Below are 16,390 nucleotides of genomic sequence, written 5' to 3' on the forward strand. Positions count from 1 at the left end.
CGAAAGCTAGAAATCCAGGCATAGCATCATATTTTATTGATCATAGTATGGAGAGTAGGAAACAAACAATAATTCTAGCAATATTATACCACAAAGATAAGCCAGTATCCTACCTGGAATTAATTTTTAAGTTTTTTTTTCTTTTTGGCCAATGAGCAACCATCATTATCGAGTCCCAAATCTGAAACATCCTGACACTAAATAAAACCTAAGACCTTCTGAAAGATGGCCAAAGCCACAAAAACAAATGCATTCACCATTATATTTTGTATTTCTAGCCTGGAAGCTACACAGGGACAATTTAGATGATGAAATATTTTTGTTTTTGGCTCAAAGAATTTGAAGTCACCGATATAAGGGAGAAAGGACACTCAATTGTGGCAAAATTCTGAAGAACAAATGTTCAGATTAGGAATAGTTTAAAGGGACTTTATAGCAAAACAGGATTAAATGATAATCTGAACTAGCTGAGCCATTGGGGGTTATGAAATTATATATATATAGTATTGGAGATATTAAATGACATAATTTTGTACATGCTGTATTGTTATTTGTTGGTTTTGGGCTTTTTAAACACTACGAATAGTGAATGAATAATTCCATATCATTCCATGTTGTTCTTGGGAAACATTGTCCTACCTTGATTTCTGAGTCAGAAATGGTCAGGAAACCATTAGCAAAGTCAAGTTCACAACCATATTTCCATTTAAATATCAGTCAAGTTCCAGTCAGAAGGCAAACCGAGACCTCCTATTTTAACAAAAAGAATTTCATATAGTATATTGTTAGCCAGGTATTAGAGAACTGAATAAAACAAAAACATACTTTCAAGGTATGACACAGCCAGTGACTGAGGAAACAGTTACCACCCCTCAGACCTGGGAGGACAAAAGGAAGAGGATGGGAGAGATGGGGCCCCACAGAGCTGAGACTCAGCCTTCAGAGGAGGGGCCCACAAAGGACCAGAACTGGTATCTCAGAATCTCAAGAGAAGCACTGCCCTCAAGATGGAACTCAGACCTCCAAGGAAGGTGTGCTGATATTTCAGAGGGGGCAGTAGGACACTAGTTTTGAGGCATGGGACTAACCCTGACACCAAAACAAGCTGCAACAGCCCAGCTGAACAGATTCTGTATTAACACAAATAGCAAATAGAAGTTCATTGATCATTCTTGCCTTACAGATCCCTTCTAGCTCCCCCTGGTGGTGGAGCCTATCAGGAAGCCAAAGGCAAAAGAGAAATGTAATTTGCCCAGTCCCAAGACCCAGCATCAAAGTATGAAGGGGTGGGTTCTAAAAGAAGAAACACTTGATAATCACCACCTACGGAATAATTTGAATAACCCCAATATCAAAACAAATCACATTTGCTACCTAAAAGCAAGAATTAAAAGATATACTTTGGCATTGGCTCAAAGCTTATTTAATGTGTGAATAGCTTCCCATATTAATGTGTAGAGGAGACTTTGTTTTTCTTTATGGTAGCACAACTAAGAATAAAATAATTATGTACTTTTTAAAAATCTGTCCTAATTAAGAGGAAATGAATTTTGCAGTAATAAACATGGTGAGATTCTGGAATTGGTGACTAAGTATTTGCTGAATTTCTGTGCATGAGATATTCAAGAAAAGAATGTACCATCTGGATAAGAAGAATGAGCTGTGGAGGAAGGATGAGTTTCGCTGGATAACCTTTAGAATGCCTTCCCACTCTTGGTGGCATTTTTGTATATGTTTTTTAAATCAATGTTCATTTTGTATCCTTTTAGAATATCTATCTTCATCACCACCAGAGCCTGTATTTGCATAGGGAGTTGAACTTCAAAAAAAATTCACAGTTGTAATCATTGCCTGTGGTTGCCATTGCAAATTACCACAAATGTAATGGCTTAAGCAATACAAATTTGTTATCTGGAGGTCAAAAGTCTGAATGGATCTCTCTAGACTAATATCAGGGCATTGGCATGGCTGTGTTCCTTTTGGGGGTTCTCGGGGGTGGGGGTGGATAAGTTTCTTGCTATTCTTAGCTCTAGAGCCCACCCACATTCCTTGGCTAGTGGTTCTCATTCTCCATCTTTAAACCCAGCAACTCTTCGTATCTTTCACCATTGTTTTAAAACATTGCTCCCTTTTGTAAAAAATAGATTTTATTGACTGCAGACAGGAAGGGAGAGGGAGAGGGAGATAGAAACATCAATGATGAAAGAGAATCATCAATCAGCTGCCTCCTGCACACCCCACACTGGGGATTGAGCCCACAACCTGGACAGACATGTGTCCTGACAGGGAATTGAGTTCCTGGTTCATAGGTCAACATCAACCACCGAACAACACAGGCTGGGCACATCGCTCCCTTTGACCACAATGGGAATGCTTATTTAATGTTCAGGACCTGTGTGATTAGATTAGGCAGACCTGGATAACCTATTTATTTCTAGTTCTTTAACGTAATCACACATGCAAAATCCCTCTTCCCAAGTACAAAGATGTTAATATTGTCACAGTTTCCAGGAATTAGGATAAAATGTAAACATCTCTGGAGACCATTATTCTACCAAATCCTTTGGAGCTGCACAGCTGGCTCCTAGGACTACCAGGCAGGAACTCTTTGGGTAAGGCCACTCTAACATAGACAAATACAGAAATTTGCTAGAGGTCATCAAGCTAATGGCAAGAGCCTGAACTAAATGTACATTTCACACAATTTGTTTTTGATAATGATGTCATGGAATTGTAAGTGCCAACATTTAAAATTACCCACCCCAGTCTTCTATTACACAGGTGAGGAAACTGAGGCCTGAAGAATTAGTGGCTCACTCTATACTACACGCTAGAAAGGAGCAGACCCAGTACTTTAAGAGAGTATAAGAAAAACAAAAGCAGAAAAATCTATATTTATTACTCCTCTATAACATTGCCCCATTTCTTTATAAGCTATCTGAACCATAAAATTCACAGTTAATGATTTTAGGGGCAGCTGGGCATATGTCCATACGTAGACTTGCTGTCTAATACTCTTCACATGCACAGAGCTGGCTCTGTTGTGTGTTTTTAGAATTTTTGTACTTGAACCAAATTGTTTAAGGCTTGATCCATGTGTAAACAGTACGCTGAGCAAGTACGGCTCCTGACATGATCAAAACACAGCTTTATTCTTGTTTCTCAGCATCTCTCTAATGTGTGTTTAATTTTGATAATGTTTCTGCGCCCTCTGGTTGAAAACTTCCAAGTCCATGATACTTTTGCTCACTTCTTTTGGCTAAAAGATCCTAAAGCCGCTGTACATAACAGACTGACTCTAATTCAAACATGAGAATGTTAAGACATTTGTGCAAACTTGGGATTTGACTAACATTAAATGCCATCACCTCCCCAGCCTGCAGAAGCCTGGACCTCCTGGACAGGGGCATGGTTGACTTATTTTTATGTCTTTCCCTAATGCTTGCTCTGGTCTCACCACTTTGCTAGTTAATCTCTGACTCCTACACAGCTGGAGCAGAGTGAGGGGCGGGTGGCATAGAAAACTGTCATCTTGTTTAAATGGTAGTTTCATCAGCTACTTTTCTGCTTCCTGGGCAACTGTTTAGAGCTGATCCTTTCTCTTTGTTTTTTGTTTTGTTTTGTTTTGTTTGCTGTTGTGGTTGTTGTTGTTGTTGTTGTTGTTGTTGTTGTGATCTTTTCTCTTTGGATGCTGGCAGAGATTCTGGAGTTTCTTTACTGGGCCCATCTATCTATAGATCTTGTAGCCTGGCATTATATTGTGAATGGAGGCTTGCCCTAACTTGAGCAACCCCTAGACATCAGGGGTTATTCCTCAGTTTTTGCTGCTGAGATCTGAAGCTCTTATTCCTGAAATTTCTTGGTGGCACCACTAGACTGGACCCAACATGACTCCAGACTGGATATTATTCTCTCACATGGCCCCCTGCTGGCCCAATATATAGCCTGTGTATTGACCGATTCTTGGAGTGCACACTTATTACAAGAATGCCACAAAACAGTCCTTCCAGCACTATCCAGATTTCATGGATGTGAGTTAAACTGGTAATCTTTGATCACAGAAATCATATATTACATTTTCTGTATTCTCGGGTACACACACACACACACACACACACACACACTGATATGCAGAAAGTTCCAAGCATTGTACTAGTTGACATCATTTCCTTTGAACATTTGCATATATTAATTTGGAAAGTTACTTTGGAATTGTTCATCTATTGTACCTTGGTGCCTAGTTGAAACATCACCTTTAATGAACTTTTCCATGTGATTCTTTGCCAACTTATTAAAAATCCATATTGTAGAGCAGCTGTTTTCAAAGTTCCGTGTGCAATGCGATCCCCTGGAAAGTCCATAAACTGTCTTTTTCTGATTCAGTGAGTCTCGGGTGAGAACAAATAATTTACATTTCCAATAAGTTCCCAGGTGATGCATTGCTGCTGGTTGGGGGACCACAGACTGAGAGCCGCTGCTGTAGGACCGCAGGACGGCAGGGCACCTCTGCTCTGGAACTTTCTTGGGAAGACAGAGAAAATTCCTAAGTTTGAAATTCTTATATAAGATTTTAAAAAATGGAACTTTTCCTTCCATCCTTTCTGATCCTGATGCTACATTTAGTTAGAAACTTTGTTACCAAACTGCAAGTGATTCCATATATTTTATCAATCCTCCTATTTATTCAAATATTCAGGAAACACCTACTGATCACCCCAATGTTTCAGTAATTGTTTCTCTGGGACAGTGTTTTTCCAAGTGTGCTCTTGCTACTGGTGGAAGTGGGGCTCTTGTGATGTCATGAGAAAAGGCATTTTCAGGGACCCAGAAGGGAGGGTGAGGTCTGTGTTATGCCCAGATTTCAAGATCCCCAAGAAACCACATCAGGGAGCCAGCCAATCCGATGCAAAAGCATAAGAATCTGTATTTCAAGCTAGCTTGAGCTCCCCATCCACCAGACTCACCGACACAATGGCAAACCAAGTGGCTGAGAGAGGGAATCCCCGCGTAGAGACCGGCTTTATAGGGGGGGTTGGAGTAAGGGGAGGAGAAAGGACTAAGCCCTTACCCTGAGGCAAGATGGAGGGCGTAGCCCTCGCCCTTTCAGTCTGGTGATAAGATTTATTTGGGCGAAAACAAGATGCTTGGGTTTCCAGTGTCTCATATCTACCCATCCTGCCATGGATAATCAGGGCCAGATAAAGTTTGTGTATTCCATCTATAATTCAGAAGAAATGTTTATACAATTATTATAAAGATAATGTTGTCCAGAGCCTCTAAATAATTTTATTTTGTCTGAGATCCAAATAAAAGTACAAAGCATGGAGCCAAACAAGACTAAAAAACAGAGAGAGAGAGAGAGAGAGAGAGAGAGAGAGAGAGAGAGAGAGAGAATAGAAACTGACCCATACACAGGTGATTCACAAAAACAGGCACTTGAGAATAATTAGAATTAATATGCTCTAAAAAATAGAGGAAAGCATGAATAACACCAGAAGAATCCTGCAGTCTATAAAAAGTAGTCAATTAAAAATTCTGAAACTAAAAAGAAAATGTAATTTTGAACCTAAGAATTAAATAAAAGAGTGTAATAGAAGAACAAAATATTATTTAATTGGAAATTATGTCAGACTAATGTAAGCAGCTTAATGCTCAGAGAGAAAAAGGATGAAAGCACAAGAAAAGAGCATAATAGTCTTAAAACACTTTTAATTGCAACTCAGAGAGGAGAGGAAGATTCATAAGCAATCCTTGAGAAAATACTGGTCAGTACTCGTCCAAAACTGGCAAAAGAGGGAACTATAGCATCAAGAATGAATAAAGATAATGGAATCATGAGGTCTTACCCTGATTCCATTACTTAATTAGAATTCTGGATGCCTTAGATTGGTTATGTGACTTGCTTTTATCTCATAGAGGGTTGAGTGAGCTTTTGGGTTCTTGATTTTGGGCTCAGCCATGTGACTTGCTTAGGCTAATGAGATAATCTATATATATAAAAGGCTTAGCGACCGTCCAACCATCCGACCACCTGGTACATATGACATGCACTGACCACCAGGGAGCAGATGCTCAACACAGGAGTTGCCGAGCTACAATGGCAGCAATGGTTCCCGGGTGACACACCCCTGAACCAGAGAGGAGGGAGCCTGATTCCTTGCAGGGCTGTGTGATTTCACCTTTGGCTGTGGGTTATGTTGTTGCTGGGGCACTGTTGGCCCCGAATCTGGTTTACTGCCAAGCTGTGGTGACTTGGCAGCGGCGGTTCTCAGGTGATGCACCCAGGAACCAGAGAGGAGGGAGCACCGCTCCACTTCCTTTCAATGTGCACGAATCTGTGCACCGGGCCACTAATAGCACATAAGACGCAGAGGAGACTTGAAATATACTTTCACACATGGGCTTCTCTTCTGATTCTTCTGGTAGAACCATGGAAGAATATATCTCAGACAGCCTAGTTATCCAAGGGGATGGCAAACACATAGAGCACTTATGCAGGTAACATACCTCCATTAGGTGTCACAGAAGACAGAACAGGGAGCCAAGATTTTCATCTCACCAGGCAGTAATGAGACACTCCTTCCCCCATAATGAAGATGTTATAGAGAGCCTGGACTTCCTCTACTGAAGTAACGAGGAGTCCCTCCCTCTGCCTGCTGAGGGGGTTACAGAAGGTCCAGGGGAGAGTGAAGACTTTTACCACTGTCTAGTGATAACAAGGCCCCCTCTCTCAGGAGTCATTAGAGACTATGCAGAACTGTACTAGGAACTCCTACTCTCCCAGCCAGCGAGGTATCAGTGTGGCAAAGTGAAGAAGCAGAACCTCCACGCCACCCACCAGTAACAGAGAAGACACCCTCTGGTGTCAACGAGACTGAGGGGAACCTGAAATTTTTCTCCCATCTGGCAGTTATGAAACAGCATGTCTCTTTTCCTGTTTGGGAGAAGGAGCTAAACCACCAATTTAAACAAGAGCCAGAGTCTCTTAACATAATGACACACATGTCCAGGTTTCAATAAAAAAAAATCTCTCATCATACCAAGAACCAGAAAGATCTCAATATGAATGGAAAAAGACAAGCAATGGATGCAAACATCAAGATGTGACAAAAATGTTAGAATTATTTAACAGCAATTTTAAAGCTCCCATCTAAAAATACTCTGATAATCAATTATGAACACATGTAAAACAAATATAAAAATAGAAAATGTCAGCAAATACATGGGCATAGCAAAGAAATAAAAGATACAAAGAAAAACGAAGTGGAAATTTTAGAAATGAAAAATATAACAACCAGAATGCAAAACTCAATGAATTGGCTTAAGAAAAGAGTGGAGAGGACAGAAGAAAAAGTCAGTAAACAGGAAAAGATTGCTTCCATATCTTGGCTATCTTGGCTGTTGTAAATAATGCTGCTGAGATAAAAGAACAAAGTTGGAGGTATCACACTACCTAATATCTAAGTATACTACAAGGCTATAGAAATTAAAACAGCATGGTATTTGCATAAAAACAGACATATAAATCAATAGAGCAGAAGAAAACCCAGAAATAAACTCATGCCTATATGGTCAATTAATCTACAACAGAAGAAGCAAGAATATTCAATGGGATAAAGATAGTCTATTCAATAAATGGTATTGGGAAAATTGGACAGACTCATGCAAAAGAATAATATTGGATCACTTTTTTACACCTATAAACCCAAAATGGAATAGACTTTAATGTAAGAACTCAAAACCATAAAATCCTAGAGGAAAACATAGGCAGTAAACTCTTTGACATTTGCTCTTAGTAGTATTTTTTTTGGGGGGGGCGGGGGCTGTCTCCATGGGCAAATGAAATAAAAGAAAAAATAAACAAGTGGGACTGCATCAAACTAAAGAGTTTTTGCACAGTGGAGGAAACCATCAACAAAATGAAAAGACAATCTACTGAATAGAAGAAGATATTTGCTAATTAAACACCTTATAAGGGGTTAATAACAAAAATATATAAGGAACTCATAAAAATTAACACCAAGGAAACAACAAAAATATCTATTAAAAATGGGCATAAGACCTGAATAGACACTTCTCCAAAGAGGGCATCCAGATGGCCAATAGACATATGAGAAAATGCTCAGAATCACTAACCATCTGAGAAATACAAAGTCAATTTTAAGGCAAGAAATAATTCTAGAAACTGGAAGGAGCATTTCAAAATTATAAAAGGATTGATTTTAAAGGATTATATGAAAATTCTAAATATATTCAACCCTAATAACATATTCAAAATATGTAAATATATAAGAATAAATGAAAACAAAAATTACCAATATCAGGAATCAAAAGGAGGACATTAATATAAAGCTAACAGGTAGCAAAACAATAGGACTAGTATAAGTAACCAATAGAAACAAATTTTTGTAACAGATTTGAAAAATTCTGATTCAATGTATATATTATTTGAAAAATACAATGTACCAAAATTAATGCAAAAAGAAATGAAAAATTTTAATACATATCTATATTTACATCTAAAAATATATATGTATATACATATACATATACATATATATATAATATAAATTGTGTATGTAAATACAATTTTTCCATAAATTAAACTCCAGATCCTTTCATCTGTTATTTCCTCCAAATACCTATGGAAAAAGCTAATACCAATCTTACACACATCCCCCCAGAAGATAGAGAAAGTGGGAACACATCAATTTGTTTTATGAAGCCAACATAACCTTGTTTCCAAAATCTGGCAATGACAATGCAAAATTAAAGAATAAGGAAAATTAAAGAATAAGATAGATCATGAATATAATTGTAAAAAAAATAAATAAATTATAAGCAAATAAGATTCATCAATAAAATAATAGATTATATTTAAGGGGAACTTATTCCAGGAATGCAAGATTAGATTAACATTCAATAATCAAAACAAAGGAGAAAAATGGGTGGCCATTTCAAAAGATGCAGAAAAAGTGTGTAATAAAATGAAAACCTAGTTTTTGTTTTATAAAATGTCAGCCAACTATAAATTAAAGAAAATTATTTAATGCCATAGCATCATTTGCAAAAACAAAAATCCCAATAAACAACATACTTCATAGTGAAATAATGGAACCTTTCTCTCTGTTTTTCTGAGCTCACTGCAATCATATTAGTCAGCCCACTGCTACCATTTCTATTCAATATTGTATTTGTCTTCTCAGCCAAAGCAAAAGCAATAAAGTATATGTTAGAAATATTTGAAAAAAATGATATAGAAGTTTAATTTGCACATGATATGATCTGGAACATAAAAATTCTAAAATAGTCTAAGAAATATTAAAAGTAATAAGCAAAAACACAGCCCTAGGTATAAAATTAATGTAATAATTAATTTTATTTCAATATGCTATCAACATTTAATTGAAAATTAAGATCCTATATAATAAAAGCCTAATATGCTAAGTGTTTAGTCGTCTGGTCAGCCGTTCAACCAATCAAAGTATAATATGCTAATAATATGCAAAGGCTGCTCAACTGATTGCTATGATGTGCACTGACCACCAGGGGACAGACAGTCGACCAGTCAACCAGTTGACCAGTCACTATGACATGTACTGACTATCAGGGCGCAGATGCTCCAACTGGTAGGTTAGCTTGCTACTGGGGTCTGGCCAATTGGGACGGAGCAAGATGAGCCGGACATGCCCTGGAGCCCTCCCACAGTCCCTCCCCGGCAGGCCAAACCTCCTGTGTCCCTCCCAGGCCCCAATTGTGCACTGGTGGGGTCCATCGGCCTGGCCTGCGCCCTCTCGCAATCTGGGGATGTGAGAACAGGTTTTGGCCCGAATCCACAGGCATAAAAAGCTAATGTGCAAATTGACTGAACAGCAGAATGACTGGTAGCTATGACACACCCTAACCACCGGGGGCAGACACTCAACGCAGGAACTGCCCCTTGGTGGTCAGTGCACTCCCACAGGGGGAGTGCTGCTCAGCCAGAAGAAGCCAGGCTCATGGCTGGGGAGCACAGCTGCAGTGGCTAGAGCCTCTCCCGCCTCCACAGCAATGCTAAGTATGTCCAACTGACATCCTGAGGGCTCTGGGACTGTGAGAGGGTGCAGGCTGGGCTGAGGGACACACCCTGCCCCGAGTGCACGAATTTTGTGCACTGAGCCTCTAGTAAAGAGATAATATTCACAGTGCCACAAAATACCTCCAATACCTGGGAATAATTTATTGAAAGAAGTGTAGTGCTTTTATGCTGAAAACTTATAAATACTGCTGAAAGAATGCAAAGAAAATCTAAATCAAGAAGAAAATAATATATTGGAGGACTCAATACTTTATAGATGTTACTTTTTCCCTAATTGATTTATGGATACAATGCAATCCCATTAAAACACCAGCATTTCTCACTCTCTCTTCTCTCTCATCTCTCTTTTAATTAACAAGGTAATTCTAACACAATCTGAAAAAACTAAGTAGGAGACTTCACACAAGATATCAAGATCTATTATAAAGCTACAGTAACTAAGAAAAATCTTGTAAGTACACTGATTTCACACGGAAGCCTGTTTGACAAGAACTAAGACTCAGCAGTTTATTCCATCTTTTCCAACTGTTTCCAAAGCACAACTTCTGAGTTCCAACCCCCGTTCCCTAATCATCTTCTTATATCTTATGAAGTATGGTGGTCTTCAAATTTTGTGCTGTATCTAGAAGGAAATAAACTTATTTTTTTAAAAAATCGACTGAAACTTACTTGTCTTCAGACTAGGGAAGCACATGGAGCACAGTTGTCACCTTGAAGTAGAAATAACTTAAACAACAACTGGCGTGTGTGGAGTATTTGCCCTGCGCCGTGTAGAACAGCTTCACATAAGGAAGGTGACATAACTTCCATTTACAGATTATGCAACAGAACTTCAGAAAGTCCACTGCTATTGTTCAGCTAGTAGAATGTCATATACAGGATTTAAAACTAGGATCTGGCTTCAAAGTTGAGTAATTTATGCCCCACACTGCACTGCCTCCAAGCACCAGAGGCAGATAGACACAATAAACTTTGATCTTTTCTCCTCCCTTCCTCCTCCGTGTACTTCTGTGTTGCTACCAGAGATTAACATACTGTCAGAGGTATCTGCCCAATGGTGCTAGTTCTTTGATTTGTTTCTGCCTTTTCTTTGCAAGTTACTCTTGTGCTCTGAGAACACCCCACGATGATCTTACTTCTCAGTAGCTGCTGAACCTGTTACAGGGTTGTATTCAACTGGAATGTTATGGCCTATATTCTACAGAACTTGGCTTCAGTATTAACATCGTCCATTTTGGGATTAGTTCTTTGGAAAAGAGACAAAAATAACCAAGAGTTCTTGTGATACGGGAGCTTTTGGTTGTCATCTCAGCAGCCCTCAACGAATTTGGGGTCTAGCTTTCTGTTTCCTTTGTCTTCTTGCCTCTAGTCAGGACTCACAGAAGAACAGAAGTGAAATGTGCTCCAAGTGTGTTTCTTTCTCTTTGCACTTTCAAGGAGAAGGGAATCAAAAAGGATATGATGTTGGTTTTGGGATTTATACCTGAAAGCCTTTTTATGTTGGATGAATAGACTAGAAGAGGACAAGAGAGGGAGATGATAAAAGTTACTTTTCATAGTTTCCAGATCATTTTAAGACTATAATGAAAATTTTAAATACAGTCTAAGACCTTTGGTCAAGGTGTATTTTTTATTTTATTTTTTAAAGTATATTTTTATTGATTTCAGAGAGGAAGGGAGAGAGACATAGAAACATTCTGCATGCCCCCTGCTGGGGATCAAGCCCACAATCCGAGCATATGCTCTTGACCGGAATCGAACCTGGGACCCTTCAGTCCTCAGGCTTACGCTCTATCCACTGAACCAAACCGGCTAGGGCTAAAAGCGTATTTTTAAAAGTCTAATAATATGTCTCTAAATAAACTTAGTCATAGTGTACATTTTATCTCTTTCACATTAAGTATGACTCTTTGAATGGGAAAAATATATGCATATATGAGTTCACACCATGACAGTGATATTATTTCATGCTTCTCTTCCTACTGAATTATACAAACTACTTTTTGAAACCTGAAATAATTGCATAAGCAATGCATAATAGCTAAACAAAAAATAATGTGGAATTTTAATTCATATTGATACAAATTGGGGGTGGATTAGAGCTAAATGGAGGGGGGAAAAGGCCAACAAAATTCAGTTCCAAGTTTTTTCTCTCTAATTCTATGAACTTAGATAAATTTCATTTTTATTCTGTAAGATGCAGGCAAAATCTGCCCCCTACCTATCTTTTGGAGCTGCTGCAAGATTTATTAAATGAGGGGGGAAACACTGTTTAGAGGTCTGATGAAATAGGAGTTACATAAATACAAAGCAGTATTCTTATCTCTAAGAAGTGCATGAAATTGAATGAACTTTTACAACATCCTTATGAGTGAGGATGATAATCTTAGACTTATTTTTACAGTTGAGAGGGCTTACCCCCTTCTCCTAAAGCCACATATATTGGGTGTATGAGAAGAGGTACAATTACTGGACTAGTATTTGTTGATACCTGAAAATACTTTAAAGGGGAGTTTTTATTTTGTTTTGTTTTAACTCCATCGCCCCTTTGGCAGGCCATGAGAAGAGTCTGCACGTTATTCCCCCATTTTCTTTCTTTTGTTCTTCAAGAAATTGGTCTGAAATGCAAGACACCTTGTCTCAATGGTATCCAAGGGGAACCAAGTATTTTGAGAGCTATTAAGAGACATTGTTCTACTGATGAGACATATACTGTGATTTAGTGCAGCCAAGGCCAAAGTGTCCATCAGATGTGGAGAGAACAAGGAAAAGGGGGAAAAGAAAAACCAATGTGACAGCTAGTGTCGTTCATGCAGTAAGGGTATGTGTGCAGCAAATACACCACTCTCTTTAACATTCCCCTCCACCCTCCATTGAATAAAAGCAAATATTAATTGGAGAATACATTTTCTCTTCAGCCTAAACAAACTTGCTTACTTATTTCCAAAATTGCTTGCTCAACATTACTGAAAATGATTCTAATTATAGAGCGTGGCACATAGTAAATCATCAATAAACGTTATCTGCTATGAGTTGGATTAGGAGTAGAAATAGTGTTGCATAATGTCAAAAATATATTTGGAATAAGATACCTAGATTGAAGCCTTGTCTCTTACACTAACTTGCCTTGTGACTTTGAGTAGTTTAATGTAATCTGTAAAGTGTTTTTTTATGATACAATGATGGTATTCAACTGAAGTAAATTTTGTAAAAAACAACACACAGAGACACACAACATATGTAAATATGTTAATCAGTAATTAAGTATTAATAAGGCTATTGTTTTCCTTTTTTTATTAATTTCAGAGAGGAAGGGAGAGGGAGAGAGGATAGAAACATCAATGATGAGAGAGAATCATTGATTGGCTGCCTCCCACACTGGGGATCGAGCCCACAATTGGGCATGTACCCTGCTAGGGAATCGAACTGTGACCTCCTTATTCATAGGTAGATGCTCAACCACTGAGCCACACTGGTCGGGCAATAAGGCCATTATTTTCTTCCTGCACACTTTGATGATGACCATTGTAGAGATAAGTTGGAGGACAACAATTACGGAGTAGAGAGAGCTGTCAGGAGTTTCTATTGCTAGTCCAGGTGATGAAGGGTGGTAACTAGACTCAGGGGCAGCCTATTTTTCATATGCACAGTGAAAGACTCCTTATTGGAATTACAGATCCATGTTCTTTACTGGCCTTTGATATCAACTATTTTCCTAATAAATGACCCATGCTTCATGCATTGTGTTAATAAAACCTATTAGGGTGCTTAGTGGGTTGTTGGAATAAAAACACCTTGAATAGACTACCCCACTTCCCTCCATAATTAACCTATTTCTTCAAGTCTTCTGGAACAAAAAGGATGGTCTAGGAAATTTCTGGCACTTTCCCTTTCTATTTATTGACCAGAAAGTCATGGGGATCAGAGCCATAATATATAAAAATAAATTTATTTTAAAAAAACACACAATACTTGGAGCCAATTTCATCCATATCTGTGTAACCTGCTTCTCAAATTACTAATTAAAATCAGGCAGTAAAAAAGTGTCTGCTTTCTATGAATTTTCAGCAAATGAGCTGTAAATGCTTTCACTTTAAAGGGGTCATTGTAATAGGTGTGTTTTGAAAGATGGGAGTTGTCAACTCTTTGGGGAGGAAAAATCCACTCTACTTGTACCAGGTCTTCAGGAACAACTTAATTTTGAAACCAAAAGAAATTTGCATTTCGAAATGATAGATGAAGACCAGAAAATTCTAATCCACTGATTTATTTTCTTCTATTCCACTTGTCCCAGTCCTATATGTGGATGGGAACTTACTTGGGTTCTGATTCTTGAATCTGGTTTTCCTCTCTTGGAGGAATTCTCACGCAGGTATCCAGACTGGAAAGAAGGGTAGCAGGCCATGCAAAGGAGGGTAGCAGGCCATGGAAAGGAGGTATTAAGCAAATGATCGTACAAAGCTCTGAAAACCTTTCGGAAAAGAGGAAAACAGCTGTCCTGGGCTCTGACAAAGAGCACTTGCAATTTGGGGAGGAGAGAGGACCTCTGGCTCTCCCCTCCCCATCTAGAAGCCACACCTACCAGGCAGTGTTCCTTTCACAGGAAGGCTCAGGTGTGTGCACTAAAGGTGCCTCTGGAAGCAGAGTGTCTCCCCTAATGACAAAGAGGACCCTTTCTTGTCCTTTTAAATACACACATTTATAGGCAAGGAGCCTGCCCTCCTGGGATTTGTCCTAAGAACAATAATTTAAATTAATTTTTTTTTTGTAGCACAGCTCTGGGTTGGATTGCTATGAGGAATTCCTCTTGGAAAGCATCCAAAATAAAGGGTTATTATTAATTAAAGAGTAATTGTCACTCTTTTAATTTCAAGTCGGTCCCATCACAAACTCAGAATTCAGCAAGGTTACCTCTGCAAGTGGGAAAATGGGCAAAAATCGAATTCAAAATTGGAAATTGTACTGTTTTGCTGTGGCATTCATTTATTCAGTCAGTCAGTCTTCATTGAATAATGTAATAGTTGCCGTATGAGGGGAAGTGTTAGTAGGCACATGAAGACTACAAAGAAATGTGAAGGTATTTCAACCCTTAGAAGCACACTTTCTATTTGAAAAAGGCTTGGAGATTGAGAAATTCTTTGTCATTTTCAAAGCCCATTCACCTGCTATAAATCTTCATCTGAACTTTTGAACAGTAGCAGGGGAGCGGGGCTGGGCAGACATTATAATCATGCCACTGCATAATTTTAGGAATGGACAGAATTTCAAAGGGCTTCTAATGCCACCGCTTCAGTGGTTCTCAACCTTCCTAATGCCCTGACCCTTTAAATACAGCTCCTCATGTTGTGGTGACCCCCAACCATAAAATGATTTTCGTTGCTACTTCATAACTGTAATTTTGCTACTGGTATGAATCGTCATGTAAATATCTGATATGCAGGATGTATTTTCATTGTTCGCGACCCACAGGTTGAGAACCGCTGAAGCGTAGGAGAGCCAGAGATTGCCACTTGTCTGAGGGCCGGCTTAGCAGCGCTGGGCTAGGCACCAATCACCGGATCCATAGAGCGCCACGCCTCCTTTCCTGCATTTAATCCCATACAGATCTATAATACATACAATACATCTATCATACATGAACCCACAATACATACTCATTGGATTCATGACTTACATTTCTTACCACGTAGGGCACCGTGTCAAGCCCTCAAGATAAAAACAACATAAACTGGTCCCTGCTTTCAACTTGCTCACAGTCGGGTCTTCCTGTCCTCAGTGAGTTTGCAGTCTCCTAGGAAAGCCGAGGTGCACGCCCACAACAGGCAGGGAGATGGGGTTCCCGGGCAGTGAGTGCCTGCGGAGGTCAGGAAAGGTACCTGAACGTGATCATTGATGGGAATCCTCCCCCGCCCCCGCTCATCATTCAATTACATCATTCTCCGCTGTAGCCTTTGGGGACTCTGCCCCGGGCCTGGACACAGCCTCTGCTCACGGTCAGGTCAGGATGCCACCGCACGGAGACTAGGAAGGGAAAACCCAGGAGCCCAGCTAGCCCTCTTTTCTAAAGTGGAAAAGACCTGGTGGGGAGGGGGGAGAAAGCCGCAGAGACCGATGGAAACAGTAAAGCGGGAATCGTCCCCAACACAGTGACCACGCCGCCAGCTCCGAGCCGGCCGCCCCCGCGGGAGGCGCGCGCGGACCCAGAGGAGCCCTGCGGGGCGCGCGGCTCCGAGCGGGAGGCGGAGAGGAGACGGGGAGGGTCGGTGGCGCAGCCCGTCCCCGCGGCCGCCCGCACACACAGCCAGCCCGCAG

Source organism: Myotis yumanensis, unplaced genomic scaffold (genome assembly GCF_028538775.1).
Source record: "Myotis yumanensis isolate MYYU_CA2020_CCGP unplaced genomic scaffold, mMyoYum1.0.hap1 SCAF_13, whole genome shotgun sequence".
Classification (NCBI taxonomy): Eukaryota; Metazoa; Chordata; class Mammalia; order Chiroptera; family Vespertilionidae; genus Myotis; species Myotis yumanensis.